The sequence below is a fragment of the Lissotriton vulgaris genome, chromosome 1_1 (genome assembly GCF_964263255.1).
Source record: "Lissotriton vulgaris chromosome 1_1, aLisVul1.2, whole genome shotgun sequence".
NCBI lineage: Eukaryota > Metazoa > Chordata > Amphibia > Caudata > Salamandridae > Lissotriton > Lissotriton vulgaris.
The window spans coordinates 5,058,116-5,068,879 of record NC_141685.1 but is presented as its reverse complement, the minus strand read 5'-3'; the positions used below and the strand labels follow the sequence as shown (position 1 = coordinate 5,068,879).

At 42.3% G+C, this 10,764-nt stretch overlaps 1 pseudogene across 1 annotated transcript in view; it reads right to left on the bottom strand.

Annotated features, from left to right (window-relative positions):
• Positions 1-754: 754 nt before the first annotated feature.
• LOC147736931 (uncharacterized) overlaps positions 755-10,764 on the bottom strand; it is a 198,930-nt pseudogene continuing 188,920 nt past the window's right edge. The window contains exons 5-6 of the transcript XR_015308294.1: positions 3,009-4,474; positions 755-2,763 (exon numbers count right to left, since the gene is read on the bottom strand). The product of XR_015308294.1 is annotated as an uncharacterized LOC147736931 (transcript). The remainder of the gene's footprint in view (positions 2,764-3,008; positions 4,475-10,764) is intronic.

Sequence of the window (10,764 nt, the reverse complement as noted above, 5' to 3'; positions counted from 1 at the left end):
ATGTTTAGGGACACTAACAACAAATCCTACATCAAACTTTACGTTTAACTGATGGAGTGCAAAGAGCGATATAAAGCAATATACTGAGAAAAAATAACCTGGAGAATTGCTGCAAATTCAAGTAAATTTAAAAAAGTAATAACGAACTACATAACCACAGCTGTGTGACCTGGAAGGCGATTATTTCTCAATATAGCCCTTGTTTGTGATTACCTTACAGTGTTCACATTATCATCCGCGCTAGAAGAGATGGGAGCCTGGGGTGTCTACTCACAGAAGCTCATTTACATACAAAGGGGGTGACAGCTTGTTCACAACGCACAGCACAACTTGTTTACGTACAATGCTTGTACACTGAACAGGGTAAAGTCTTGTGTCTCTTTTTTTCATTTTCTTTAATATATCCTGCACCCCGCTCTCTTCTTCTCTTTCTCTCATTTCAATTCATAGTAAATTACTCACATTCACTATTGCTTTACCAGCACGGCACAAGTTGGGGGTATCTACAGTTTGAAGGGGTCCCCCTTACTATTATCTAGAAACGGGACTCAATTCCACCTAGCTCCTTAGCCTGCGACTGGTAATTGTTACGTTGTGCCCCAGCACTGCAGACATAGGCCTCTGAGTGTTTGTTTGTGTGAGTGGCACAACAGAGAACTAGACAAAATTAGCCCTTTTATTGCTTAATACACTGCAAATGTGAAACACTTTGGGGCTTAGGGGCTGGATAAAGAATAACATCAGGAAACAAACGCAAATTAAAAGCACATTTTATTTATTCGCTGAAAACTGTTTAAAAATGTAATTTCCAAGTTCCACATATCTGTTTAAAAATATTAACACTTTCAGTCATTTCTGAGTTTCGTTACAAACTGATAGTGGAAAAAACCCATGATGTATAAAAACTGAAACCAAAAACTTATTTTTACATTATTTCATGTTTCTTGTTTTTAAAACAGGCTGTCAACCTTTCACGTGAAAATTATTATAAGGGCCTGACATCACTTCTTGTGACGTCACTACATTTGACGTCATTGTGATTTGCATACGATAATGGGCTCCTTCACTATTTTCCTTACTTGTGCCCTGTTTATTGGCATGACATGGGTCTATGGGTATTAAAAATAAACATATAAATTCACAGGTGTTCATCCCGTTTCTCTGGTGATGTCACACATTGACATGTATTTGGCTGTTTCTTCTATTTTTAGGTGAGTACAAATAACGTGCCGTTTCCCTCCTTCCATTTCTCTCTTTTTCTCCCCCTTTCTCTGTCTCTCTTGCTCTCTTTATCTTTCCCCTCTCTATCTTCCACACACTCCTGTTAGCGTTAGATTCATGACTGTCACAGCCATTTCTGGCATTCATACCACAAATTCTTCAGAACATTTGAGACCAAGGGACAATCAAGTGTGGAAAATGAGTTGCTAGGAGTGCAACGGATTGTCCTGGCACATATATGCTTTTGATATTGGTTTTCACTATTTCACCACATTCTTCAAACAGAGTCTACTGCTTACAAAGGCTCAATTCTGGTAAAAAGTAGAGTTTGGATAGTCACAAAATGAATAGGGAGAGCCAAGTCGGAGAGGAGCTACGGGTCACACTTAGTTATTAGGCCCAAGGCACGAGCTGATCCATCAACTGATAACAGTGTGTAAAAGATGTAGCAAACTTTACTTAAAAACAAGGTATATGCTCTTTTATATCTAAAAATAGGTTATTTATTGAACACCTGTGCTTCGCTTTAGTTCATTACATATACTGCAGTGGCATTTGTTAATAGTAATACATTTTCTTTGTATCTCTTCTTCAGCAAATAAAAATCATCAATGTTTCTTTTCTTTTAATCCACATTGTGCTTGTCTCCCACTGTGTATCCTGGTACATCATGTCACTTTGCTATGTGTACAGAAGTGAACAATCACTGGAAACAAACCCTTTTATAATTCTGCAAATACTGTTATCTGTTTTTCTTCTTTACTGCTAGTCGGGTCTTCTATCATCTGGTATTTCATTGTCCCATATAATTTGATTTTTATCTTTTTCCGTAATTCATTCCTCTCACAATTACTGCACTGTTCTGCTATTGCCTATGTCCTCAGATGGGTCAATATTGTTTTTGATGCTCTTAAGTTCATTCCAGAGTCTCTGAATCTCTAGGATTATTTCCATGTGAGTAAAAGGAAGAAGTGTATTCACTGAGGACTGTGTGGGATTGAAAATTGACAACAGCCCTTCACACTTTCAGTGCCCTTCTATGCTTTCCCCCTGTGTGTTCGCTGATGACTTTGTAGCTCTGATATTCGACTAAAGCTCTTCCCACATTCATTGCACTTGAATGGTTTTTCGCCTGTGTGAGTTCGCTGATGATACCTTAATGCTGAAGAGCCATGAAAACTACTGTCACATTCACTACAATGATAGGGTTTTCCCCCCGTGTGTTTTCGCTGATGACTTTGTAGGTCTGATAATTGACTAAAGCTCTTCACACATTCACTGCATTTAAATGGCTTTTACCCTGTGTGTGTTTGCTGATGTCTCTGAAGGCTTGATAAATGTCTAAAGCACTTTGCACATTCACTGCACTTGAATTGTTTTTCCCCGTGTGCGTTCGCTGATGACTTTGAAGGTGTGATAACTGACTAAAGCACTCTGCACATTTACTGCACTTGAATGGCTTTTCTCCTGTGTGTGTTCGCTTATGTCTATGAAGGCTTGATAACTCACTAAAGCACTTTGCACATTCAGTGCACTTGAATGGTTTTTCCCCGTGTGTTCGCTTATGACTTTGAAGGTGTGATAACTGACTAAAGCACTTTGCACATTAACAGCACTTGAATAGTGTTTCTCCTGTGTGTGTTCGCTCATGACTTTGCAGCTTTGATAATCGACTAAAGCTCTTCCCACATTGATTGCGCTTGAATGGTTTTTCTCCTGTTTGAGTTCGCTGATGATACCTTAATGCTGAAGAGTCACGAAAATACTGTCACATTCACTACAATGATAGGGTTTTTCCCCCGTGTGTGTTTGCTGATGACTTTGTAGATATGAGAATCGACTAAAGCTCTTCACACATTCACTGCATTTAAATGGCTTTTCCCCTGTGTGTGTTCGCTGATGTCTTTGAAGGCTTGATAATTGACTAAAGCTCTTTGCACATTCACTGCACTTGAATTGGTTTTCCCCCGTGTGTGTTCGCTGATGATTTTGAAGGTATGATAACTGACTAAAGCTCTTCCCACATTCACTGCAGTTGAATGGTTTTTCCCCTGTGTGTGTTCGATTATGTCTTTGAAGGCTTGATAAGTGACTAAAGCACATTGTACATTCAGTGCACTTGAATGGTTTTTCCCCTGTGTGTGTTCGATTATGTATCTGAAGGTGTGATAACTGACTAAAGCACTTTGCACATTCACTGCACTTGAATGGCTTTTCTCCTGTGTGTGTTTGCTGATGTCTTCGAAGGTATAATAACTCACTAAAGCACTTTGCACATTCAGTACACTTGAATGGTTTTTCCCCCGTGTGTGTTCGCTGATGATTTTGTAGGTTTGATAATCGACTAAAGCTCTTCCCACATTCACTGCAGTTGAATGGTTTTTCCCCTGTGTGTGTTCGCTGATGATTTTGAAGGTATGATAACTGACTAAAGCTCTTCCCACATTCACTGCAGTTGAATGGTTTTTCCCCTGTGTGTGTTTGATTATGTCTTTGAAGGGTTGATAATTGACTAAAGCACATTGTACATTCAGTGCACTTGAATGGTTTTTCCCCTGTGTGTGTTCGATTATGTGCCTGAAGGTGTGATAACTGACTAAAGCACTTTGCACATTCAATGCACTTGAATGGTTTTTCCCCTGTGTGTGTTCGCTGATGAATTTGAAGGTATGATAACTGACTAAAGCTCTTCCCACATTCACTGCAGTTGAATGGCTTTTCCCCTGTGTGTGTTTGATTATGTCTTTGAAGGTTTGATAACTGACTAAAGCACTTTGCACATTCACTGCACTTGAATCCTGTGTGAGTTTGCTGATGATGCCTTAATGCTGAAGAGAAGCAAAAACTACTGTCACATTCACTACAATGATAGGGTTTTTCCCCTGTGTGTGTTCGCTGATGACTTTGTAGGTCTGAAAATTGACTAAAGCGCTTCACACATTCACTGCATTTAAAAGGTTTTTCCCCTGTGTGTGTTCGCTGATGACTTTGAAGGTGCGATAATTGACTAAAGCTCTTCACACATTCACAGCACTTAAATGGTTTTTCCCCTGTGTGTGTTCGCTGATGTCTTCGTAGATGTGATAACTGACTAAAGCTCATCCCACATTCATTGCACTCAAATGGTTTTTCTCCTGTGTGTGTTCGCTGATGTCTTTGTAGGTCTGATAATCGACTAAAGCTCTTCCCACATTCATTGCACTTGAATGGTTTTTGTCCTGTGTACGTGTGCTGATGAAGCTTGAGAAGTGATGTCAAACTAAAGCGCTTGCTGCATGTGTAAGATTCTTCTTTCCTGGTTAGTGTCTGTGGGTCGGGTATATATTGGTCTACATCCCATGACTGTATTTCCTGATGGGCCAACATGGCTGATAAAGAACTTGTTTTTTTCTCACCCACTTCATATGTGTGCAGTATTTTGCACGTTTGATTTCTGTTTTAACAATAAAATGCAATAGCCGCCAAATATTTGCCACACTCCTAATACGTAGAAGGTGTCTTTGTAGGCGATTGTGCCTTTAGATTGGATTATGGCTATGCACGCTTGCAGGTTAAGATGTATCTTTCTTCTGGCCGATGCAAATCTGGACAGTCTGTTGTATTGTAGATATAAGAACTCATCTTTCCTTTACCCATCAATTATCTGGCTCTGCTCTGTTGTGCTCTACTCTGGTTACTGTGATTTGGCCACAAAGAGTTTACAATTCACCTAGAGCACAGAATGATGAATTGTCATCATTTTAGAAAACAGAGCACTGCTGTAATCACATCATACCGCCCCCATGATCAAATTTGGTGTTGGACACTTGTTTATACAGGAGGCGGTGTGTTATTGTTGTTGCCTTAATTTTCCTAAGGTCATTTCTTTGTCTTGTGGCGTGGAGGTGCACAGCTCAGAGTCTTACAATTACTGAACTGCCCTTGATGCTTCATCCGGGATCTGTCAGTTTGTGTGCAGGTTCCTCTGTCGCCGACTGCGCTGATGTTTTCCTGAATACTGTAGCTCATTATTTCTGCTATTATTGAAGATTTACAGCATTCGCTTCATTATTGATGGTCATTTCACACATTCAAGGCTTGTCTTCTGTTGGATGTAAAGATATTTAAAATTACTAAATTTAAACATAATGGAATGAGAATTCACAATGTTTAACTGGTTGTAAAAGACATTTTGGGGGAGATTTACCAAATCTCCATGCAATGCAGCGCAGTCCCCCCTGCCCCGAGGCTGCACTGCGTGGCGTGACAGGGAGGGAGCAGGAGAGCACCATATTTTCAAAGATATGGCTCTCACCTTCCCTTTCCCTTGCGCCGGCACTGATTACTGCAGCCGTGCACCATGCAAACACCTTAGCAATAGAGCGCTAGGGTGTGTGTGAGTCCAGCATAGGTTTTGTACAGGAAGGAGACCCTTCCTGTACAAAATACTATGCCTAGACATGAGGAAATAATCGTTAACAAAAGAGGGAAGGAGAGGGAATAGTGGATTCTGTCTCCCCTAGCAATTATCATAAACAAAATGGAATCCACTAGGTGGAAGGCGGTTGTTACCACAATGGTGGGGAGCAACCAGTGTTGTTAAAATACCCCTCACACACCAACAGGCCCCTTGGTGTCATGCTTCATCATCGGGGTCTTCGCAAACCTCTACGGGATGCGGCGTGCTAGGACTTCACGACTACGTAGGAGCACTTTACGAGTGAACTATGTGTTTGGTGTGTGTGAGTACAAGAATGTGAGTGGTGAGGTGAAAGTGAATAATTAAAAAATACCTGGCACGTGAGTACCGAAATTTTTTTTATTTAGTCTCCGGCTGGTATTATTAAAAAGAGTGCTAGAGTGGTTGTGGTTTACTGATTAGGGTAACCCAACCAAATTAGTGCGTCGACATGTTTCGGAGTTATGGAACTCCTTCTTCAGGACGGGAATATGCACTACTTATCCCCATATCTCCGTTTTCGCGCGAGGCGGCAGACACTGAATCAATGTACTCGTCGGAGCCGCGTGGAGGGGTAGCAAGCCAGACAGTCCTGGGATAACCGTGAGTGTGTATGAGTGTATGAATATGCTAAATGGTGTGTGATCTTTCAATCTCGAGGGATTACAACCTTTTGATCCATTCCCTTGAATACCTCACAGGTTGCCATACCGGGTAGAACGGACCCCCCAACACGCTGTGGCTCATGTGGCCATTTGACCTCCCTTCATAAGTAAGCAATACATCTGGGTCAGAAATTATACCCTCAAAGGCTTATCAGATACTTTGAATCATTGTGTGTTTCAGTCTATATGTTGTTCGTTTTTTTCCGGTTTTTTCTTTGTTGGGTTCCTGGACCTTCACTTTTGTTCCTTGTTACCCTTCTGTGTATTTACACAGTATGAAACAAAAACATGTATTATCCTGTTTTATTTGATTTTTCTGTTTACAGGTGTCCTGAATCGCCAATTGGGCGCAACAGACCTTGCATTCAACATAGATAGGTACATTTTCACCCTTATCTTATTTTTGTAGAGCACACTTTAAAATCTACACACATGTGAGTAAGGTGGGGATAAGTAGTGCATATTCCCGTCCTGAAGAAGGAGTTCCATAACTCCGAAACATGTCGACGCACTAATTTGGTTGGGTTACCCTAATCAGTAAACCACAACCACTCTAGCACTCTTTTTAATAATACGAGCCGGAGACTAAATAAAAAAAATTTCGGTACTCACGTGCCAGGTATTTTTTATTTATTCACTTTCACCTCACCACTCACATTCTTGTACTCACACACACCAAACACATAGTTCACTCGTAAAGTGCTCCTACGTAGTCGTGAAGTCGTAGCACGCCGCATCCCGTAGAGGTTTGCGAAGACCCCGATGATGAAGCATGACACCAAGGGGCCTGTTGGTGTGTGAGGGGTATTTTAACAACACTGGTTGCTCCCCACCATTGTGGTAACAACCGCCTTCCACCTAGTGGATTCCATTTTGTTTATGATAGACATGAGGAAAAGCGTTTTCCACTTTGAATGCGTGTTGCACAGTTAGGCATGCATGCAAAGTCAGAAAAGGAACGAAAAATGAAAGCATTTCTTCTTCCTTGCACCTAGTTTAAAAGGGTGCAGTTTTCTCACACTAAACCCAATCTACTGTATTTGGTAAATTGGGTTTAGCATGAGATACCTTGAGTTGTTGCATGGGAATGCCCATGCACCCCCCTTGGCAGGCCACCATGGCACAAAGTAATGCGAAACAATGCTATGCGCAGTGTCATATTACTTTTACGTTATTTCCAGTGCTAAACAAGTTTAGCGCTGGAAAGTAAATTAGGAAAAAAAGATTTTGCGCCATTTTTTGCCACTTTTGTGACGCAAACACAGTGCAAAATCTTAGTGTCCTCCTTCTTCTTTACCGCCTTTGAAACTTAGCAAGGAATATTTTTTCATACACAGATATTTAACTAAAAGTTCTGTTGATCAGGTGACATCTTATTAATGTCTGAACAGGAGGTGATTTACCAGGGTTTACAGAGTAAGGACGCTTACGGGGCACCCAAGTGCTAGAGGTATAGCGTAAGATAGACGCATATGGTCAAGATTTCGTTTAAACAACAATAGATTTTAGAAAAAGAGATAGACCAGGCAGGGCTGTAAAATTTCCAGTAACTCTTCAAGAAGTATACAACAAAAGTAACTCCATTCACACACTTCTTCTCGTTCCTTTCCGATTCACTTAAGATCATCTCAAATACCAACTCCTGTCTTTACTCGCTGGTCATAAGTCACCTTTGACACTTTCAACATCTCCCTTGGTTCAAGCATTTCTGGTTTCTTCTAACCTGGAAGACTGGAACATTATTGTGAGTTGAGGGGGGTTTCCTATCGCCATAACATCTGTCCATCTCCCTGAAACTAGTGTAGCTTACAGCACCCGGTTCTGGCCTGAAAGACAAGTTTAAAAAGCAAGTCTTTAGTTCTTCCTAAAGTAGATAAAGTTCTATAAGATGAAGCTCCTTCCGGGGCTTTTGTGTAAAACAGTACAAGGGGTTCACTGTAAGGCCCGTCCTTTACATTATAAGCGCAGATAAGGCAAACAAACGTTGATTCATATAATTTAATATTCAACAATATCAGTCATTTAGTACTTACAGAGAATCCATCACAACCAATAATTTACCTGACATATCCCCGCAGCAGATGAGGGCATATTACTCTTTTTCCCCCTTTTCCACCAATACATGGCATCTGGCATGATATTATCAGTTTGGGGCTCTGGGTGCCACTTTGTGACTGGATGGGCATTTGTTAGAGCGGGAGGGGGTGTCAGTTATCCACAGGTGATGGGGAATTTCTACCTTTCCATATTTCTCATCTTCAAGTTTACTAATTTCCTGTCCCTCGGCCCCCCTACTCGCCTGTGGCTGCCCACTCACTCTGTGGGGTTCATCAGAAGTAAGATAACGGCCTGATAGTCACAAGGCCATAGATCTCATTTCTACAACACTTATTGCAGACATAGGGCCTAGTTAGGAGTTTGTCCAGCAGATTATTGCCTTAAAACTAGGGGTGGGTGAAGAATTCCGCTCTGCCGGGGGAGCTTGCGAAGTTTTGCCCACTCCGCAATTAAAACTCCACGAAGTGACGCAGAACAGAGTTTTTTTTCTCAAGCGGTTCGCCAACAGTAAGGTGGCGAGCACTTGTGAGAAAATATAACGCACTAGACCTCCTCCTGGCACGATTTCTCATTGCGAGTGTAGAAATCTGCCATTCTCGTTGATAAAGCTGCCACTCATTTAGAATGTCAATTCGAGCGGAAGAAAGCAGCAGAGCCCTCTGGCTTGACGCATACTGCTATTCATGTGGATTTTACAATGCAGGACAGACTCCTGGCACTAAAAATCAGTGAGAGCAGCGCAACTTAAACTCTGCCACTTGCGGAAGTCCACAGAGTGCGTCAGAGTTTTGTGGAGTTCCGCAGAGTAAAACTCCGTGAACTACACCAAGGCCTAATCAAAATGTGACAGATATCCTGTCTGCCTTATTATAATTGCACAGGATGTAATGCATTTTTAATGGGGCGGCAGGATTGCCTGTCACATTTGTGATGGAATAAACCATCCGCTGAAATCTAAATTAGGCTTTTGATGTACATTGCGTCCAGTGTGGCTAGCTGGGCTTGTAGGATCTTGTGGTTTGTGGGTCTCTCGCTGCTTTGAGGTCACCGCCAGGCAGGACTTCTGTCAGCAGCGCCTTGCGCGGATCTTCCTTCCAGGTAGGACTTCTGTCAGCTGCGCCTCGTGCAGATCTTCCTTGCAGGCAGGACTTCTGTCAGCTGCACCTTGTGCATATTTTCCTTTCTAGCCAGGACTTCTGTCAGCTGTGTTGTTGGACTTGGCCCTTTTTGCAGGGTCATCCCTGAACGTTTTGCCTTCCTCCTGTATTTTGTCTGACCTGTTTTTGTTGGTTTTATGACTCTGGGCACGTCACCACTGCTGATCAGAGCTAAAGTGCATATGCTCTCCCTATTGTAAATTAATGTATTAATTTGTGATTCCATGATTGGCTGGTTTGGTTTACTTGTCAGACTCTAGTACAGTGCACCAGGAGTGCCCAGGGCTTGTAAACCAAATGCTGCTGGTGAGCTTGCAGCACTGGTTGTGCCACCCACAGAAGCAGCCTTGTAAAATGTGTATAAGGCCTGCCATAGCAGAGCATGTGTGCAGGCCGGTACTGCCATGTTGACTGAGTACGTGTACCTACTTGCCAGTCCTCAAACCTTCCCTTTCCTTCATGTCAGACACCCCAATCGTACGCCCAAGGGCAGGGTGCATTGTAAGTATAAGGTAGGACAAACCCTGATGTGTGTGGCATGTCTTAATAGTGAATTACAGCAATTTTCGTTTTTCACTATTGCAAGGCTACCGGTTCTCCATAGGCCAGAATGGGCCGTTAGATTATTACATCTTATAATCCTAACTGACTCAGGGAACGTGGTTGAAATTCGAGTTTAGTTTGCCGGAACTCAGAATGATAAAATACATCTTTTAGTGAAGTTGGTTTTAACATTCTGTGTTTGAAAATACCACTTCTAGAAAGTAGGTATTTTCTTGTCTAACTTTCCAAGCCTGCCTCTGCTAGGTTGAGTATTCCTTGTCTGGAGTTGTTGAGTGACAGGGCTGGGGGATTCCAGGAGACAGAATGAGTTAGCCAAGTGGTGAATAGCGATATCTGCATATAGATGGGAGGGAGGAGTTGCACCTGGGACCTGAATAAGGCTGTGCCTGCCTTCCACAACGCCTGCTCCACCTCCCGTGGTGCGTCTGATATTTCTGCCCTGAACCATGAAAAAAGAGAAGGAATCATGTCAACAAAGTGCTCCAGGGCTGTGCTTTCCCTCCACAATGCTGGCTCCACCTCCTGCGGGGCGTCCGATGTTTCTGCTCTGCACTGTGCAAGGAAAGAAGGAGTCATGTAACCAGAGTGCTACAGAACTGGTTTGGACTGGGCAAAGGCCCCTCTGCCCCAGAGGACAAAGGATTTTGGTGTATAAGTATTG